Below are 19,997 nucleotides of genomic sequence, written 5' to 3'. Positions count from 1 at the left end.
CCAGGCCCTCCTCCAGTACCTGCCCCAATCCAGTGTTCTTTCACCACCATCAATTCTTCACTAGGAGTGATCTCATCAGTATCCAAGGCCTGCCCATTCTACTTTCTAAATATTCTTCAGATTCATCCTGACTGCCAGTTGGCTCCATGCAGCCTCGTTGCCTCCGCTCATTCATTCCTTACACAATAGCTGGGGTGAGATTTCTCTGCTTGGCGCCTTCCTGTGGCCTTAGTTGAGGCTTACTGCTGAGACCTGACCCCACGCTCAGGTCCTGCCCTCTCACAGCCACACTCCTGCTGTCCCCTCTTTGTCCCAGGTGCTCTCATCTCCTAGCCTTTGCACGTGCTGTTTCCTCTGCCTGATTCCTCCTCTCTCCCTCCCTGGCTCACCTCGGCTGCCTAACTCCTGCTCATCTTACTGTCCCACCGTCAGCAGCACCCGACCCGGGAGACCTATGTGCTCCCCACCCCAGGACTGCTTTCCTGGTAAGACTGTGGGCCCTGGTGGGAGGGTGGTGGCTGCCCTGGCTCTGAAGTCCGGGGGCTAATGCCTTGGGCCAGTGGGACCTCTAGATAGCTTGCCTTTTGGGTAGGAGCCTCTGCCTTTCTCACCTATAGGGACCCTAAATGGTGGGACTTCTGGAATGAATTGCTTCCCAACACTCAAAGTGTAAAAGATACTGCATTTACTTTCCTAAATCCAACAAAATGTGACTCCAAGCCACCAGTTTCCGCAATTGATGAGAACCCCAACTTTACTTGTCTTCCCTTACTGCCTTGCTCCCACGGGCTCGTGTGGTGCCAGAGACAAGGGGGTCCCATGTCTTCAGTCCATCTACTGAAGGCTTTCCTCATCCAGGCCTGTGAGGTCCATCCACTCACTCCCCAGTCAGTGTGTCAGCACCCACCTCCCTGGGCACCCCTGCAGCTGTCTGCATCTGACATTCTGCCACCTCAGGGCCCCCGCACTCAGGCCTTGACCCTCTCCGTGCATTCGACAAACACTCGTGGAGTGCCTGTCCTGTGCTAGGCCCTGGCTGGACACTGGCGATGCAGCAAAAAATAAAGCTGACACCGTCCCTGTTCTCAAGGTGCTCATTTTGGAGAGGGTGGCAAGCATGTGAAAAAGCCATGTTAGATGGAGAAACTGTAGCCAGGAGAGGGGAACAGGGAATGCTGGTGAGGAGAGCTTGCAATTGTAAATAGGGCCCTCAAGGAGGGGCTTGCTACCACAGTGATGTTTGGGCAAATGGACACACACCTGAGGGAGGTGGGGGAGGGTGTTCCAGGCAGGTGCAGAGCAAGTGCAGACACCTGTGCCTTCGAGGAACAGCAGTCATGGATGAAGCAGGGTGAGTTGGGAGGGAGCCGTGGCAGGTAATGAGGTCCCAAAGAGACTAGGTAATTAAGCAGGGCCAAGGCCACTGGCTTTTACTATGAGCAACATGAGAAGTTGTTGGAGAGTTAAGGGCCAATGAGTGACTTGATCTGTTTGTTTTCAAAGGGTCACTTGGCTGCTGCACTCAGACTTGATTTCAGAGGGGGCAAGGGCGGGAGGAGGGTGCAGTGGCAATCTGGGCAAGAGAGGATGGTGGCTGAGCTCCGTTGATGCAGTGAGAAATGATCAGATCATCAGGATGTGTTGAAGGATTCTATGTGGCCTGGGAGAGAAGAGGAGTCAAGGATGGCTGTGATGTTGTTGGCCTTGGCAACTGCAAGAACGGCATTGCTGTTTTTCTGACCTGAAAAAGGCTGTGGTGGGAAGACAGAATTGGGGTGGGAGGTGGAACAGAGAAGGAAGACCAGGATTTTGATTTGGACGCAGTAGGTCTGACATGCCTGTGAAATATCCATTTGGGGATGTCCATTCCAGGGGGGTGGTCACAATGTGGATATTATTCTGCAAGATCCGGGATACTGGATGAGATCACTGATGAAGAGTTGAGGTCTAGGGACTTCCCTGATGGTCTAGTGATTAAGATTTTGCCTTCCAGTGCAGGGGGTGCAGGTTCAATCCCTGATCGGGGAGATAAGATCCCACATGCCTTGCGGCCAAAAAAACCAAAATATAAAACAGAAGCAATATTGTAACAAATTCAATAAGGACTTCAAAAAAAAAAAGGTCCAGATTAAAAAAAAAAAATCTTGGGCAGAAGAGTAAGACGCAGACATCACCTTCCTCCCCACAGATACATCAGAAATACATCTACAGGTGGAACAACTCCTACAGAACACCTACTGAACGCTGGCAGAAGACCTCAGACCTCCCAAAAGGCAAGGAACTCCCTACGTACCTGGGTAGGGCGAAAGAAAAAAGAATAAACGGAGACAAAAGAATAGGGATGGGACCTGCACCAGTGGGAGGGAGTCGTGAAGGAGGAAAGGTTTCCACACACTAGAAGCCCCTTCGCGGGCGGAGACTGCGGGTGGCGGAGGCGGGGGAGCTTCAGAGCCGCGGAGGAGAGCGCGGCCACAGGGGTGCGGAGGGCAAAGTAGAGAGATTCCCGCACAGAGGATCGTTGCCAACGAGCACTCACCAGCCCGAGAGGCTTGTCTGCTCACCCGCTGGGGCGGGCGGGGCCGGGAGCTGAGGCTCGGGCTTCGGTCGGAGCGCAGGGAGAGGACTGGGGTTGGCAACATGAACACAGCCTGCAGGGAGTTAGTGCACCACGGCTAGCCGGGAGGGAGTCCGGGAGAAAGTCTGGATCTGACGAAGAGGCAAGAGACTTTTTCTTCCCTCTTTGTTTCCTGGTGCGCGAGGAGAGGGGATTAAGAGCGCTGCTTAAAGGAGCTCCAGAGACGGGCGCGAGCCGCGACTAACAGTGCGGATCCCAGAGATGAGCATGAGACGCTAAGGCTGCTGCTGCCGCCACCAAGAAGCCTGTGTGCGAGCACAGGTCACTCTCCACACCTCCCTTCCGGGAAGCCTGTGCAGCCCGGCACTGCCAGGGTCCCAGGATCCAGGGACAACTTCCCCGGTGGAACGCACGGCGCGCCTCAGGCTGGTGCAACGTCACACTGGCCTCTGCCGCCACAGGCTCGCCCCGCACTCCGTCTCCCTCCCTCCCCCCAGCTTGAGTGAGCCAGAGCCCCCGAATCAGTGGCTCCTTTAACCCCGTCCTGTCTGAGCGAAGAACAGATGCCCTCCGGAGACCTACACGCAGAGGCGGGGCCAAATCCAAAGCTGAACTCCGGGAGCTGTGCGAATAAAGAAGAGAAAGGGAAATCTCTCCCAGCAGCCTCAGGAGCAGCGGATTAAATCTCCACAATCAACTTGATGTACCCTGCATCTGTGGAATACCTGAATAGACAACGAATCATCCCAAATTTGGAGGTGGACTTTGAGAGCAAGATTTATTATTTTCTCCGCTTCTCCTCTTTTTCTGAGTGTGTATGTGTATGCTTCTGTGTGAGATTTTGTCTGTATAACTTGGCTTTCAGCACTTGTCCTAGGGTTCTACCCGTCCGTTTCTTCTTCTTCTTTTTTTTTTTGTTTACATTTAAAAAAATATTTTTCTTAATAATTATTTTTTTATTTTAATAACTTTATTTTATTTTACCTTACTTTCTTTTCTTTTATCCTCTTTATTTCTTTCTACTTTTTCTCCCTTTTACTCTGAGCTGTGTGCATGAAAGGCTCTTGGTGCTGCAGCCAGGAATCAGTGCTGTGCCTCTGAGGTGGGAGAGCAAACTTCAGGACACTGGTCCACAAGAGACCTCCCAGCTCCACATAATATCAAACGGTGAAAATCTCCCAGAGATCTCTGTCTCAACACCAGCACCCAGCTTCACTCAACGACCAGCAAGCTACAGTGCAGTACATCCTATGCCAAACAACTAGCAAGACAGGAACACAACCCCACCCATTAGCAGAGAGGCTGCCCAAAATCATAATAAGTCTACAGACACCCCAAAACACACCACCAGACATGGACCTGCCCACCGGAAAGACAAGATCCAGCCTCATCCACCAGAACACAGGCACTAGTCCCCTATACCAGGAAGACTACACAACCCATGGAACCAACCTTAGCCACTGGAGACAGACACCAAAAACAACGGGAACTACAAAGCTGCAGTCTGCAAAAAGGAGACCCCAAACACAGTAAGATAAGCAAAATGAGAAGACAGAAAAACACACAGCAGATGAAGGAGCAAGATAAAAACCCACCAGACCTAACAAATGAAGAGGATATAGGCAGTCTACCTGAAAAAGAATTCAGAGTAATGATAGTAGAGATGATCCAAAATCTTGGAAATAGAATAAAGAAAATGCAAGAAACATTTAACAAGGACCTAGAAGAACTAAAGATGAAACAAACAATGATGAACAACACAATAAATGAAATTAAAAATACTCTAGATGGGATCAATAGCACAATAACAAAGGCAGAAGAACAAATAAGTGACCTGGAAGATAAAATAGTGGAAATAACTACTGCAGAGCAGACTAAAGAAAAAGGAATGAAAAGAACTGAGGACAGTCTCAGAGACCTCTGGGACAACATGAAATGCACCAACATTCAAGTTATAGGGGTTCCAGAAGAAGAAGAGAAAAAGAAAGGAACTGAGAAAATATTTGAAGAGATTATAGTTGAAAACTTCCCTAATATGGAAAAGGAAATAGTTAATCAAGTCCAGGAAGCATAGAGAGTCCCATACAGGGTAAATTGAAGGAGAAACATGCCAAGACATATATTAATCAAACTGTTGAAACTTAAATACAAAGAAAACATATTAAAAGCAGCAAGGGAAAAACAACAAATAACATACAAGGGAATTCCCGTAAGGTTAACAGGTAATCTTTCAGCAGAACACTGCAAGCCAGAAGGGACTGGCAGGACATACTTAAAGTGATGAAGGAGAAAAGCCTACAACCAAGATTACTCTACCCAGCAAGGATCTCATTCAGATTTGATGGAGAAATTAAAACCTGTACAGATAAGCAAAAGCTGAGAGAGTTCGCCACCACCAAACTAGCTTTTCAACAAATGCCAAAGGAACTTCTCTAGGCAAGAAACACAAGAGAAGGAAAAGACCTACAATAACAAACCCAAGACAATTAAGAAAATGGGAATAGGAAAATACATATCGATAATTACCTTAAATGTAAATGGATTAAATGTTCCCACCAAAAGACACAGACTGGCTGAATGGATACAAAAACAAGACCCATATATATGCTGTCTACAAGAGACCAATTTCAAACCTAGAGACACATACAGACTGAAAGTGAGGGGATGGAAAAAGATATTCCACGCAAATGGAAACCGAAAGAAAACTGGAGTAGCAGTTCTCATATCAGACAAAATAGGCTTTAAAATAAAGACTATTAGAAGAGACAAAGAAGGAAACTACATAATGATCAAGGGATTGATCCAAGAAGAAAATATAACAATTGTAAATATTTATGCACCCAACATAGGAGCACCTCAATACATAAGGCAAATACTGACAGCCATAAAAGGGGAAATCAACAATAACACATTCATAGTAGAGGACTTTAACATCCCACTTTCACCAATGGACAGGTCATCCAAAATGAAAATAAGTAAGGAAACACAAGCTATAAATGATACATTAAACAAGATGGACTTAATTGATCTTTATAGGACATTCCATCCAAAAACAACAGAAAACACATTTTTCTCAAGTGCTCATGGAACATTCTCCAAGATGGATCGTATCTTGGGTCACAAAACAAGCCTTGGCAAATTTAAGAAAATTGAAATTGTATCAAGTATCTTTTCCGACCACAATGCTATGAGACTAGGCATCAATTACAGGAAAAGATCTGTAAAAAATACAAACACATGGAGGCTAAACAATACATTACTTAATAACGAAGTGATCACTGAAGAAATCAAAGAGGAAATCAAAAAACACCTAGAAACAAATGACAATGGAGAAACGATGACCCAAATCCTATGGAATGCAGCAAAAGCAGTTCTAAGAGGAAAGTTTATAGCAACACAATCCTACCTTAAGAAACAGGAAACATCTCGAATAAACAACCTAAACTTGCACCTAAAGCAATTAGAGAAAGAAGAACAAAAAAACCCCGAAGTTAGCAGAAGGAAAGAAATCATAAATATCAGATCAGAAATAAATGAAAAAGATGAAGGAAACGATAGCAGAGATCAACAAAAGCAAAAACTGGTTCTTTGAGAAGATAAACTAAATTGATACTGTTAACCAGACTCATCAAGAAAAAAAGGGAGAAGACTCAAATCAACAGAATTAGAAAACCATAATTCAAAAATAGTCATGTAACAAAATGTTAATTGCGGCTCTATTTAGAATACCCGGAGATGGAAACAACCTAAGTGTCCATCATCGGATGAATGGATAAAGAAGATGTGGCACATATATACAATGGAATATTACTCAGCCATAAAAAGAAATGAAATTGAGCTATTTGTAATGAGGTGGATAGACCTAGAGTCTTTCATACAGAGTGAAGTAAGTCATAAAGAGAAAGACAAATACCGTATGCTAACACATATATATGGAATTTAAGAAAAAAAATGTCATGAAGAACCTAGGGGTAAGACAGGAATAAAGACACAGACCTACTAGAGAATGGACTTGAGGATATGGGGAGGGAGAAGGGTAAGCTGTGACAAAGCGAGAGAGAGGCATGGACATATATACACTACCAAACGTACGGTAGTTAGCTAGTGGGAAGCAGCCGCATAGCACAGAGAGATCAGCTTGGTGCGTTGTGACCCCCTGGAGGAGTTGAATAGGGAGGGTGGGAGGGAGGGAGATGCAGGAGGGAAGAGATATGGGAACATATGTATATGTATAACTGATATGCTTTGTTATAAAGCAGAAACTAACACACTATTGTAAAGCAATTATATTCCAATAAAGATGTAAAAAAAATAGAATTAGAAATGAAAAAGAAGTAACAACTGACACTGCAGAAATACAAAAGATCATGAGATTACTACAAGCAACTCTATGCCAATAAAATGGACAACCTGGAAAAAATGGACAAATTCTTAGAAATGCACAACATGCCAAGACTGAATCAGGAAGAAATAGAAAATATGAACAGACCAATCACAAGCACTGAAATTGAAACTGTGATTAAAAATCTTTGGACAAACAAAAGCCCAGATCTAGATAGCTTCACAGGCGAATTCTATCAAACATTTAGAGAAGAGCTAACACCTGTCCTTCTCAAACTCTTCCAAAATATAGCAGAGGGAGGAGCACTCCCAAACTCATTCTATGAGCCCACCATCACCTTGATACCAAAAACAGACAAGGATGTCACAAAGAAAGAAAACTACAGGCCTATATCACTGATGAACATAGATGCAAAAATCCTCAACAAAATACTTGCAAACAGAATCCAACAGCACATTAAAAGGATCATACACCATGATCAAGTGGGGTTTATTCCAGGAATGCAAGGATTCTTCAATATATGCAAATCAATCAACGTGATACACCATATTAACAAATTGAAGGAGAAAAACCATATGATCATCTCAATAGATGCAGAGAAAGCTTTCGAGAAAATTCAACACCAATTTATGATAAAAACCCTCGAGAAAGTAGGCATAGAGGGAACTTTCTTCAACACAATAAAGACCATATATGACAAACCCACAGCCAACATCGTCCTCAGTGTTGAAAAACTGAAACCATTTCCACTAAGATCAGGAACAAGACAAGGTTGCCCACTCTCACCACTCTTATTCAACATAGTTTTGGAAGTTTTAGCCACTGCAATCAGAGAAGAAAAGGAAATAAAAGGAATCCAATTCAGAAAAGAAGTAAAGCTGTCACTGTTTGTAGATGACGTGATACTATACATAGAGAATCCTAAAGATGCTACCGGCAAAGAAGAAGAGTTAAGCAATGAATTTGGTAAAGTAGCAGGATACAAAATTAAAGCACAGAAATCTCTGGCATTCCTATACACTAGTGATGAAAAATCTGAAAGTGAAATCAGGAAAACACTCCCATTTACCATTGCAACAAAAAAAATAAAGTATCTAGGAATAAACCTACCTAAGGAGACAAAAGACCTGTATGCAGAAAAGTATAAGACACTGATGAAAGAAATTAAAGATGATACAAATAGATGGAGAGATATACCATGTTCTTGGATTGGAAGAATCAACATTGTGAAAATGACTCTACTACCCAAAGCAATCTACAGATTCAATGCAATCCCTATCAAACTACCACTGGCAGTTTTCACAGAACTAGAACAAAAAATTTCACAATTTGGAAACAGAAAAGACCCTGAATAGCCAAAGCAATCTTGAGAACGAAAAACGGATCTGGAGGAATCAGGCTCCCTGACCTCAGACTATACTACAAAGCTACAGTAATCAAGACGGTATGGTACTGGCACAAAAACAGACATATAGTTCAATGGAAGCTGATAGAAAACCCAGAGATAAACCCACACAATAAGGTCACCTTATCTTTGATAAAGGAGGCACGAATGTACAGTGGAGAATGGACAGCCTCTTCAATAAGTGGTGCTGGGAAAACTGGACAGGTATATGTAAAAGTATGAGATTAGATCACTCCCTAACACCATACACAAAAAGAAGCTCAAAATGGATTAAAGGCCTAAATGTAAGGCCAGACACTATCACACTCTTAGAGGAAACCATAGGCAGAACACTCTATGACATAAATCACAGCAAGATCCTTTTTGATCCACCTCCTAGAGTAATGGAAATGAAAACAAAAATAAACAAATGGGACCTAATGAAACTTCAAAGCTTTTGCACAGCAAAAGCAACCATAAACAAGACCAAAAGACAACCCTCAGAATGGGAGAAAATATTTGCGAATGAAGCAACCGACAAAGGATTAATCTCCTAAATTTATAAGCAGCTCATGCAGCTCAATAAGAAAAAAGCAAAAATCCCAATCCAAAGATGGGCAGAAGACCTAAATAGACATTTCTCCAAGGAAGATACGCAGACTGCCAACAAACACATGAAAGAATGCTCAACATCATTAATCATTAGAGAAAAGCAAATCAAAATTACAATGAGATATCATCTCACACCAGTCAGAATGGCCATCATCAAAAAATCTAGAAGCAATAAATGCTGGAGAGGGTGTGGAGAGCAGGGAACACTCTTGCACTACTGGTGCGAATATGAATTGGTACAGCTACTATGGAGAACAGTATGGAGGTTCCTTAAAAAACTACAAATAGAACTACCATATGACGCAGCAATCCTACTACTGGGCATATACCCTGAGAAAACCATAATTCAAAAAGAGTCATGTACCAAAATGTTCATTGCAGTTCTATTTACCATAACCCGGAGATGGAAACAACCTAAGTGTCCATCATCGGATGAATGCATAAAGAAGATGTGGCACATATATACAATGGAATATTCCTCAGCCATAAAAAGAAACGAAATTGAGCTATTTGTAATGAGGTGGATGGACCTAGAGTCTGTCACACAGAGTGAAGTAAGTCAGAAAGAGAAAGACAAATACCGTATGCTAACACATATATATGGAATTTAAGGGAAAAAAATGTCATGAAGAACCTAGGGGTAAGACAGGAATAAAGACACAGACCTACTAGAGCATGGACCTGATGATATGGGGACGGGGAAGTGTAAGCTGTGACAAAGTTAGAGAGAGGCATGGACATATAGATAGTACCAAACGTAAAATAGATACCTAGTGGGAAGGAGCCGCATAGCACTTGGAGATCAGCTCGGTGCTTTGTGACCACCTAGATGGGTGGGATAGGGAGGGTGGGAGGGATGGAGACGCAAGAGGGAATAGATATGGGAACATATGTATATGTATAACTGATTCACTTTGTTATAAAGAAGAAACTAACACACCATTTTAAAGCAATTATACTCCAATAAAAATGTAAAAAAAAAATCTTAAAAAAAGAAAAAGGGACTTCCCTGGTCATGCAGTGGTTAAGAACCCTCCTGACAATTCAGGGGACATGGGTTCAAGCCCTGGTCCAGGATCATCCCACATACCACAGAGCAAGTAAGCTTGTGCGCCTAGAGCTCGTGCTCCGCAGTAAGAGAAACCACGCACACCGCAATGAAGAGTAGCCCCCGCTCACCGCAACTAGAGAAAGCCCGCGTGCAGCAGTGAAGACCCAGTGCAGCCAATAAATAAATAAATTTATTTTTTAAAAAAGAGTTGAGGTCCACAGCTGAGCCCCCCATCCCCTGCCATTCTTTCTTGACTTGAGGGTCCAATTCCTTTCAGTGAGGGCCACTCCCTTCATCCCTTCAGGTAGACTTTCTTTCCTCAGGGAGCTTCAGACAATCTAGCTCTCAGGCCAGAAAAGGGCCTGGATGGATCTTGTCTTCAGGTGGCCCCACTCCTGTCTGAGAGCTGACCAGCTTCTTCCTGGGGAAGGAGGCTGCAGTTCTGGAGGAGGAAATGCACAATCACATTTTTGGTCTCTTGGGGGAAGATGGGGGTGGGAAACAAAGCAACAGTGACTTTTTTTTAACATCTTTATTGGAGTATAATTGCTTTACAATGGTGTGTTAGTTTCTGTTGTATAGCAAAGTGAATCAGCTATACATATATATATACATCCCCATATCTCCTCCTTCTTGCATCTCCCTCCCACCCTCCCTATCCCACCTCTATAGATGGACACAAGAGTGACATCTATATTTGGTTATTCAGGGGACAGGCAGTTGTATGGATAGCCCCAGATAATGGACTGATAGCCCAGCCATGACAAACTAAATCAAACCCATCACCTCCCCATATTTACCAAAGGACATTTCCAGTTTCAAAATCAACCAAAACCCAGGGAGCCCTCAAATTAAGTAAAATTGGGTGGTGGAAGGGGCACACAACGAGGGGCATGCATGAGGATGCCTACCCCCCCCCCCCCCGCCGACAACACCTTACATTGCATCACCACTGCCGACCCTCTCCCGTGCTCTCCACTGCCAGCAATGGTGGGTGTGGGGCCCAGGCTCCAGCACCAACTTTTCAGAGCTAGTTGATTTGGCAGCTGTGTGGCTGACAGGGTCTTGGTATTCTGGTCTAGTGTCAGGCCTGAACCTCTGAGGTGGGAGAGGCAAGTTCAGGACGTTGGACCACCAGAGACCTCCCAGCCCCAGGTAATATCAGTAAGCGAGAGCTCACCCAGAGATCTCCATCTCAATGCTAAGAACCAGCTCCATCCAATGGCTAGCAAACTCTAGTGCTGGATGGTCCATGCCAAACAACTAGCAGGACAGGAACAAAACTCCACCCATTAGCAGAGAGTCTTCCTAAAATCATACTAAGTTAACTGACACCACAAAACACACCACCAGATGCGGTCCCGCCCACCAGAAAGACAGGATCCAGCCTCACCCACCAGAACACAGGCACCAGTCCCCTCCACCAGGAAGCCTACACAACCCACTGAAACAACCTCACCCATTGGGTGAGGGAACTCCACCAAAAACAATGGGAACTATGACCCTGCAGCCTGCACAAAGGAGACCCCAAACACAGTAAGTTAAACAAAATGAGAAGACAGAGAAATATGCAGCTGATGAAGCAGTCAGGTAAAAACTGACCAGACCAAACAAATGAAGAGGAAATAGGCAATCTACCTGAAAAGGAATTCAGAGTAATGGTAGTTAAGATGATCCAAAATCTTGTAAATAGAATGTAGAAAATAGAAGCAATGTTTAACAAGGACTTAGAAGAACTAAAGAGCAAAGAAACAATGATGAACAACACAATAAATGAAATTAAAAATTCTCTAGAAGGAATCAATAGCAGAATAACTGAGGCAGAAGAACGGATAAGTGACCTGGAAGATAAAATAGTGGAAATAACTACCACAGAGCAGAATAAAGAAAAAAGAATGAAAAGAATTGAGGACCATCTTAGAGATGTCTGGGACAACAGTAAACACAACAACATTTGAATTATAGGGGTCCCAGAAGAAGAAGAGGAAAAGAAAGGGTCTGAGAAAATATTTGAAGAGATTATAGTTGAAAATTTCCCTAACATGGGAAAGGAAATAGTCAAGTCTAGGAAGAACAGAGAACCCCATACAGGATAAAGCTAGGAGAGACATGCCAAGACACAAAGTAATCAAACTATCAAACTTTAAAATGAGAGACAATATTAAAAGCAGCAAGGGAAAAGCAACAAATAACATACAAGGGAACCCCCATAAGATTGTCAGATGATCTTTCAGCAGAAACTCTGCAAGCCAGAAGAGAGTGGCAGGACATGTTTAAAGTGATGAAAGGGAAAAACCTACAACCAAGATTACCCAGCAAGGATCTCATTCAGATTTGATGGAGAAATTAAAAACTTTACAAACAAGCAAAAGTTAAGAGAATTCAGCACCACCAAACCAGCTTTAGAACAAAAGCTAAAGGAACTTCTCTAGGCAGAAAACACAAGAGAAAGAAAAGACATACGAAAGCAAACCCAAACCCTAAACAATTAAAAAAATGGTAATAGGAACATACATAGGAATACATACATTCCTATGTATTAATAGGGACATACATTTACTTCCTTAAAAGTAAATGGATTAAATGCTCCAATCAAAAGACATAGACTGACTGAATGGATACAAAAACAAGATCTGTATATATGCTGTCTAAAAGAGATGCACTTCAGTCCTAGGGACACATATAGACTGAAAGGGATGGGATGGAAAAAGATATTCCATGCAAATGGAAATCAAGAGAAAGCTGGAGTAGCAATACTCATATCAGACAAAATAGACTTTAAAATAAAGACTATTACAAGAGATAAAGAATGACACTACATAAAGATCAAGGGATAAATCCAAGAAGAAGATATAACAATTATAAATATATATGCACCCAACAGGAGCACCTCAATACATAAGGCGACTGATAATAGCCATAAAAGGGGAAATCGACAGTAACACAATTATAGTAGATGACTTTAAAACCCCACTTTCACGAGTGGACAGATCATCCAAAATGAAAATAAATAAGGAAACACAAGCTTTAATAGACACATTAAACAAGTTGAACTTAATTGATATTTATAGGACATTCCATCCAAAATCAACAGATTAGACTTTCTTCTCAAGTGCTCATGGAACATTCTCCAGAATAGATCATGTCTTGGGTCACAAATCAAGCCTTGGTAAATTTAAGAAAATTGAAATCATATCAAGTATCTTTTCTGACAATAACGCTATGAGACTAGATATGAATTACAGGAAAAAACCTGTAAAAATTACAAACACATGGAGGCTAAACAGTACACTACTAAATAACCAAGAGATCACTGAGGAAATAAAAAAATACGTAGAAAAAAATGACAATGAAAAAACGACGACCCAAAACCTATGGGATGCAGCAAAAGAATTTCTAAGAGGGAAGTTTATCACAATACAATCCTACCTCAGGAAACAAGAAAAATCTCAAATAAATAACCTAACTTTACACCTAAAGCAATGAGAGAAAGAAGAACAAAAAACCCCCCAAAGTAAGCAGAAATCATAAAGATCAGGTGAGAAATCAATGAAAAAGAAATGAAGGAAATGATAGCAAAGATCAATAAAACTAAAATCAAATTCTTTGAGAAGATAAACAAAATTGATAAACCATTACCCAGACTCAGCTGGAAAAAGAGGGAGAAGACTCAAATCAAGGAGAAGTAACAATTGACATTGCAGAAATACAAAAGATCATGAGAAATTACTACAAGCAACTATGTGCCAATAAAGGGGACAACCTGGAAGAAATAGACAAATTCTTAGAAAAGCACAACGTTCCGAGACTGAAACAGGAAGAAATAGAAAATATGAACAGACCAATCACAAGCACAGAAATTGAAACTGATTAAAAATCTTCCAAGAAACAAAAGGCCAGAGCAGATGGCTTCACAGGCAAATTCTATTAAACATTTAGAGAAGAGATAACACCTATCCTTCTCAAACTCTTCCATAATATAGCAGAGGGAGGAACACTCCCAAACTCCTTCTACGAGGCCACCATCACCTTGATACCAAAACCAGACAAGGATGTCACAAAGAAAGAAAATTACAGGCCAATATCACTGATGAACATAGATGCAAAAATCCTCAACAAAATACTAGCAAACAGAATCCAACAGCACATTAAGAGGATCATACACCATGATCAAGTGGGGTTTATTCCAGGAATGCAAGGATTCTTCAATATACGCAATCTATCAATGTGATAAACCATATTAACAAATTGAAGGAGAAAAACCATATGATCATCTCAATAGAGGCAGAGAAAGATTTTGACAAACTGCAACACCCATTTATGATAAAAACCCTGCAGAAAGTAGGCATAGAGGGAACTTTCCTCAACATAATAAAGACCATATATGACAAGCCCACAGCAAACATCATCCTCAATGGTGAAAAACTGAAAGCATTTCCACTAAGATCAGGAACAAGACAAGGTTGCCCACTCTCACCACTCTTATTCAACATAGTTTTGGAAGTTTTAGCCACAGCAATCAGAGAAGAAAAGGAAATAAAAGGAATCCAAATCGGAGAAGAAGTAAAGCTGTCACTGTTTGCAGATGACATGATCCTATACATAGAGAATCCTAAAGGTGTTACCAGAAAACTACTAGAGCTAATCAATGAATTTGGTAAAGTGGCAGGATACAAAATTAAAGCACAGAAATCTCTGGCATTCCTATATACTAAGGATGAAAAATCTGAAAGTGAAATCAAGAAAACACTCCCATTTACCATTGCAACAAAAAGAAAAAAATATCTAGGAAAAAACCTACCTAAGGAGACAAAAGACCTGTATGCAGAAAATTATGACACTGATGAAAGAAATTAAAGATGATACAAATAGATGGAGAGATATACCATGTTCTTGGATTGGAAGAATCAACATTGTGAAAATGACTCTACTACCCAAAGCAATCTATAGATTCAATGCAATCTCTATCAAACTACCACTGGCATTTTTCACAGAACTAGAACAAAAAATTTTGCAATTTGTATGGAAATACAAAAGACCCCGAATAGCCAAAGCAATCTTGAGAACGAAAAAAGGAACTGGAGGAATCAGGCTCCCTGACCTCAGACTATACTACAAAGCTACAGTAATCAAGACAGTATGGTACTGGCACAAAAACAGAAATACAGATCAATGGAACAGGATAGAAAGCCTAGAGGTCAACCCATGCACATATGGACACCTTATCTTTGATAAAGGAGGCAGGAATGTACAGTGGAGAAAGGACAGCCTCTTCAATAAGTGGTACTGGGAAAACTGGACAGGTACATGTAAAAGTATGAGATTAGATCACTCCCTAACACCATACACAAAAAATAAGCTCAAAATGGATTAAAGACCTAAATGTAAGGCCAGAAACTATCAAACTCTTAGAGGAAAACATACGCAGAACACTCTATGACATAAATCACAGCAAGATCCTTTCTGACCCACCTCCTAGAGTAATGGAAATGAAAACAAAAATAAACAAATGGGACCTAATGAAACTGCAAAGCTTTTGCACAGCAAAGGAAACCATAAACAAGACCAAAAGACAACCCTCAGAATGGGAGAAAATATTTGCAAATGAAGCAACCGACAAAGGATTAATCTCCAAAATTTACAAGCAGCTCATGCAGCTCAATAACAAAAAAACAAACAACCCAATCGAAAAATGGGCTGAAGATCTAAATAGACATTTCTCCAAAGAAGATATGCAGACTGCCAACAAACACATGAAAGAATGCTCAACATCATTAATCATTAGAGAAATGCAAATCAAAACTACAATGAGATATCATCTCACAGCAGTCAGAATGGCCATCATCAAAGAATCTAGAAACAATAAATGCTGGAGAGGATGTAGAGAAAAGGGAACACTCTTGCACTGCTGGTGGGAATGTGAATTGGTTCAGCCACTATGGAGAACAGTGTGGAGGTTCCTTAAAAAACTACAAATAGAACTACCATATGACGCAGCAATCCTCCTACTGGGCATATACCCTGAGAAAACCATAATTCAAAAAGAGTCATGTACCAAAATGTTCATTGCAGCTCTATTTACAATAGCCTGGAGATGGAAACAACCTAAGTGCCCATCATCAGGTGAATGGATAAAGAAGATGTGGCACATATATACAATGGAATATTACTCAGCCATAAAAAGAAACGAAATTGAGCTATTTGTAATGAGGTGTATAGACCTAGAGTCTGTCATACAGAGTGAAGTAAGTCAGAAAGCAAAAGACAAATACCATATGCTAACACATATATATGGAATTTAAGAAAAAAAAATGTCATGAAGAACCTAGGGGTAAGGCAGGAATAAAGACACAGACCTACTAGAGAAAGGACTTGAGGTTATGGGGAGGGGGAAGGGTGAGCTGTGACAGGGCGAGAGAGAGTCATGGACATATACACACTCACAAACGTAGTAAGGTACATAGCTAGTGGGAAGCAGCCGCATGGCACAGGGATATTGGCTCGGTGCTTTGTGACAGCCTGGATGGGTGGATAGGGAGGGTGGGAGGGAGGGAGACGCAAGAGGGAATAGATATGGGAACATATGTATATGTATAAGTGATTCACTTTGTTATAAAGCAGAAACTAACACACCATTTTAAAGCAATTATACCCCAATAAAGATGTTTAAAAAAAAAAGATAAAGAAAAAGAAAAGCAGTCCGTTATCTCTTTAAATATTTTTTTTTTTTTTTTTTGCGGTACACGGGCCTCTCACTGCTGGGGCCTCTCCCGTTGCGGAGCGCAGGCTCCGGACGCGCCAAGCTCAGCAGCCGTGGCTCACGGGCCTAGCCGCTCCGCGGCATGTGGGATCTTCCCGGATCGGGGCACGAACCCGTGTCCCCTGCATCGGCAGACAGACTCTCAACCACTGCGCCACCAGGGAAGCCCCTCTTTAAAATTTTTTAAAATCTTTGTTTTTAATTTCTTTAAACTGATATGTAATTTTACGTAAATGCACAGGGTTTATTTCAAATGTAGTATTGTTTTTCTTCTTACCTGTCCCTTTCCTTTCTTCTCAGATCTTTACCCACATTACCCCTCCACCTTTAGCTGTTATTAACAGCCTTCTATGGAGAAAAAGAACCATAGACAATGTTAGTAGATAAATGATAGATTGAGAAAAATATCAGTAATGCAGATGACAGAGTTAATATCACTAATATTCAAAGAGGTCTTACAAATTCACAAGAAAAAGATCAACCACCCATCAGAAAAGAAATGGGCAAAGATTCGAAGAGATGATTAATGGAGAAGCAAATTCATAGTTAAACCATAAGTGACAAGAGGTTCAAACTCACTAGCAGCCAGGGAAACACAAAAAAGTAACAATGAATATTGCTTTACACCTGTCAGATTAGAAAAAAAAATCACTGGCAGGGATGTGAGGGCAAAAGGCACTTTCACTCTTTGCTGTGGAAGTGTGAATTATACACACAATCTGGCAACATCTATCACAATTTAAAAATACATATATATACCCTTTAAAATTTTACAAAGCCATTCACTTAAGAACTGTGTATTTTACTGTACATAAATTACACCTGAGTGAAAATAAACAAAATTTAAAAAATACATTTACCTTTGCCCCCTTGTAACTCCTTCCTGGAAATCTATCTCATGAACTAGAACCACCAGTCTATACAGAAGGAAATTGGTACAGAAACGTTTATTATAATATTGTTGTGCCAGAAGAAAGTAGGAAAAAAATGCCCACAAATGGAGGCATGCTTGAATGTGGCATAACACTACAGAATATTGTGCAGTAATTAAAAGGAGTACATCAGATTACGCAGATGACCTAGAGGTATATTTATACATATAGTACATTATATATTTAATTTATATTACATATTTATATAAATAGTATATTTTAATATATTTATATATTTGTATATCTTATATATATTTATATATCAGATATATATGTGTTTGTCCCCTCTGAGTTACTTTCTTCTAAGTATTATTTTTGTCTCTATCCTTGGATTTCCTCAGATGTTTGCTTGTCTGCTCGTGTTGAAGTGCAGGTCACTAATATTGATGGGAAGTTCTGTGCTTGTGGGTGACCTTGTTGACCTGTGGGTCTCATAGAATGACCTGGTTGGGCCATTTTTTTAGGGAAATTCCATGTCATTATCTCTACGTCTTTCCCCTTTGGGCTAGGCCAATCTCCAGAGAAGAAAACTCCAATACCGCCCAGTTCCAGTGGTATTACCTGCGCTGCCAGAATTCAGCGAACAAGAGGAGGAATAGGGTTGTAGTGTCAACATTCAGTATGTAGACAGATTTTTGCCTATTTTCCAGTTTTTGATAAGATACTTCCTGCCCACAGCTGTACCTGGTGTCTGCCCTGTGTTCTCTCTAGGAAGAACAGTCCTTCAGTCTTTGGATGGTACTGAAGAGGAGAATCTGGACATCTGTTTGCTTACGACTAGGCTCTCAACCTCATTCTGTTTTCAGCATCACCCTCAGTCCTGAAACTTTCGGGGTTTCTGCTGAGTAAAGTAGGTTGCATTTTGGGTTTTCCCACTGTTGACTTTGGATTCCACTTTCTCATGTCTACCAACTCAGTTACCATACATCCTACTGTGCTCCAGCTTCCAAAATATGGTGGCTGTCATTTCCTCTCCTGCTGTCTTCATTTTTTTGGTTTATGCCTTTTAAAAAGTCTTTTTGAGATCTATGGATGAATGAAAGATTTACACAGAAAATAGCACACGTATAATTCTATTTGTTTGAAGTTTAAGAAAGGTAATAATAATCTGTGGTGATAGATATTAAAATAATGGTACCCTTGGGCAGGGGAAGAGAGTCCTGGAAAATGGCACATGAGAGCTTTCTGAGATGCTGGAAATATTTTGCATCTTGACAGGTGATAGTTACACCAAAGCATCATATGTAAAAATCAATCTCAGTAAATTAAGATTCATGCATTTTACTGTGTAGTATTGAAGGATATTTTAAAAGAAATAAATAGAAATAATTTGTTTCGTGCACAAAAAAGTCTTTTTGTATTTATTTTTTGGGTAGAGTTTGGGGACGGTTAGGAGATAATTGGAGTGTTCAGTCCATTATTTTAAGTTATAAAACCCCAACTTTACTTCTTACCAAATATCTCTTAAAATTGTCCAGTCTGTGTGTTGGCAATGGCCGTAGTGTGTCTCCCCACCCCACAGAGCACTGGTTCTCCGTCCTGGTTGGCTCTTCAGAATCACCTTGGAGCTTATTGAAACATGTAGACACCTGGGCCCCACTCCCAGAAGTTCTGATTTCAAGCTTGGAGTGGGGACCAGGAATTTGTATTTTAACATGTTCCACTAATGCTGATTGAAGACCATTGCAGTAGAGAAACTTCCTGTACAACTCCTCTTTGGTTGGTCAATTAGATCTTAGTTTACATTTTCATTGGCAGTCTGTGCAAGTAATTAAATGATCCTGAATATTAGGAAGTGAGTTAATATATATAACTCCAATCTGTGTTCTGGGGAACCTTCTGTTATTGTTTGTAGTTCTGCTTTTTGAGATTACACCCCTCATGTGTGGTTACTATTCATATGACTAGCCTTCAAACATTGAAGGCAGCTGCTATTTTTACTTCTCCTTCCGGCCTTCTCTTTTCTTGGGTGAATTCTTCTGTTCCTTCTACCTAGAGCATGGTTTTCAGGCCATTCACAATCCTGTGCAGCTACTTCTGACAACCAATGCCAGTTTGTCAACATCCTTCATGGAGACGTGGTGTTCCAAATGGACCCCTCTATTATGGGGGTATGAGTTTCAGAGCGCCGGGTGGTTCTTATGTCCCTAGAGTCAGACTTTACATTAATGTGGCCATGGATTATCCTGTTTTGTTTCATTTTTGTTTTTAAAGTCCTTTATTACTGGTTCAGTTTGATCTTGGATCCAGACACCCTCTCCCAGTGAGATATTCCGTCTAGATTCCTTAAGTCAGGTCTCTCACTGCTACACTCAGTAATGGACTCTCTAACAATGTGTTG

This window comes from Aethalodelphis obliquidens, unplaced genomic scaffold (assembly GCF_003676395.1).
Source record: "Aethalodelphis obliquidens isolate GAN/ISIS:26980383/991018 unplaced genomic scaffold, ASM367639v1 scaffold18, whole genome shotgun sequence".
NCBI classification, from domain to species: Eukaryota; Metazoa; Chordata; class Mammalia; order Artiodactyla; family Delphinidae; genus Aethalodelphis; species Aethalodelphis obliquidens.
The sequence above is the reverse complement of the archived record's forward strand: the minus strand, read 5'-3'. Positions refer to the sequence as shown.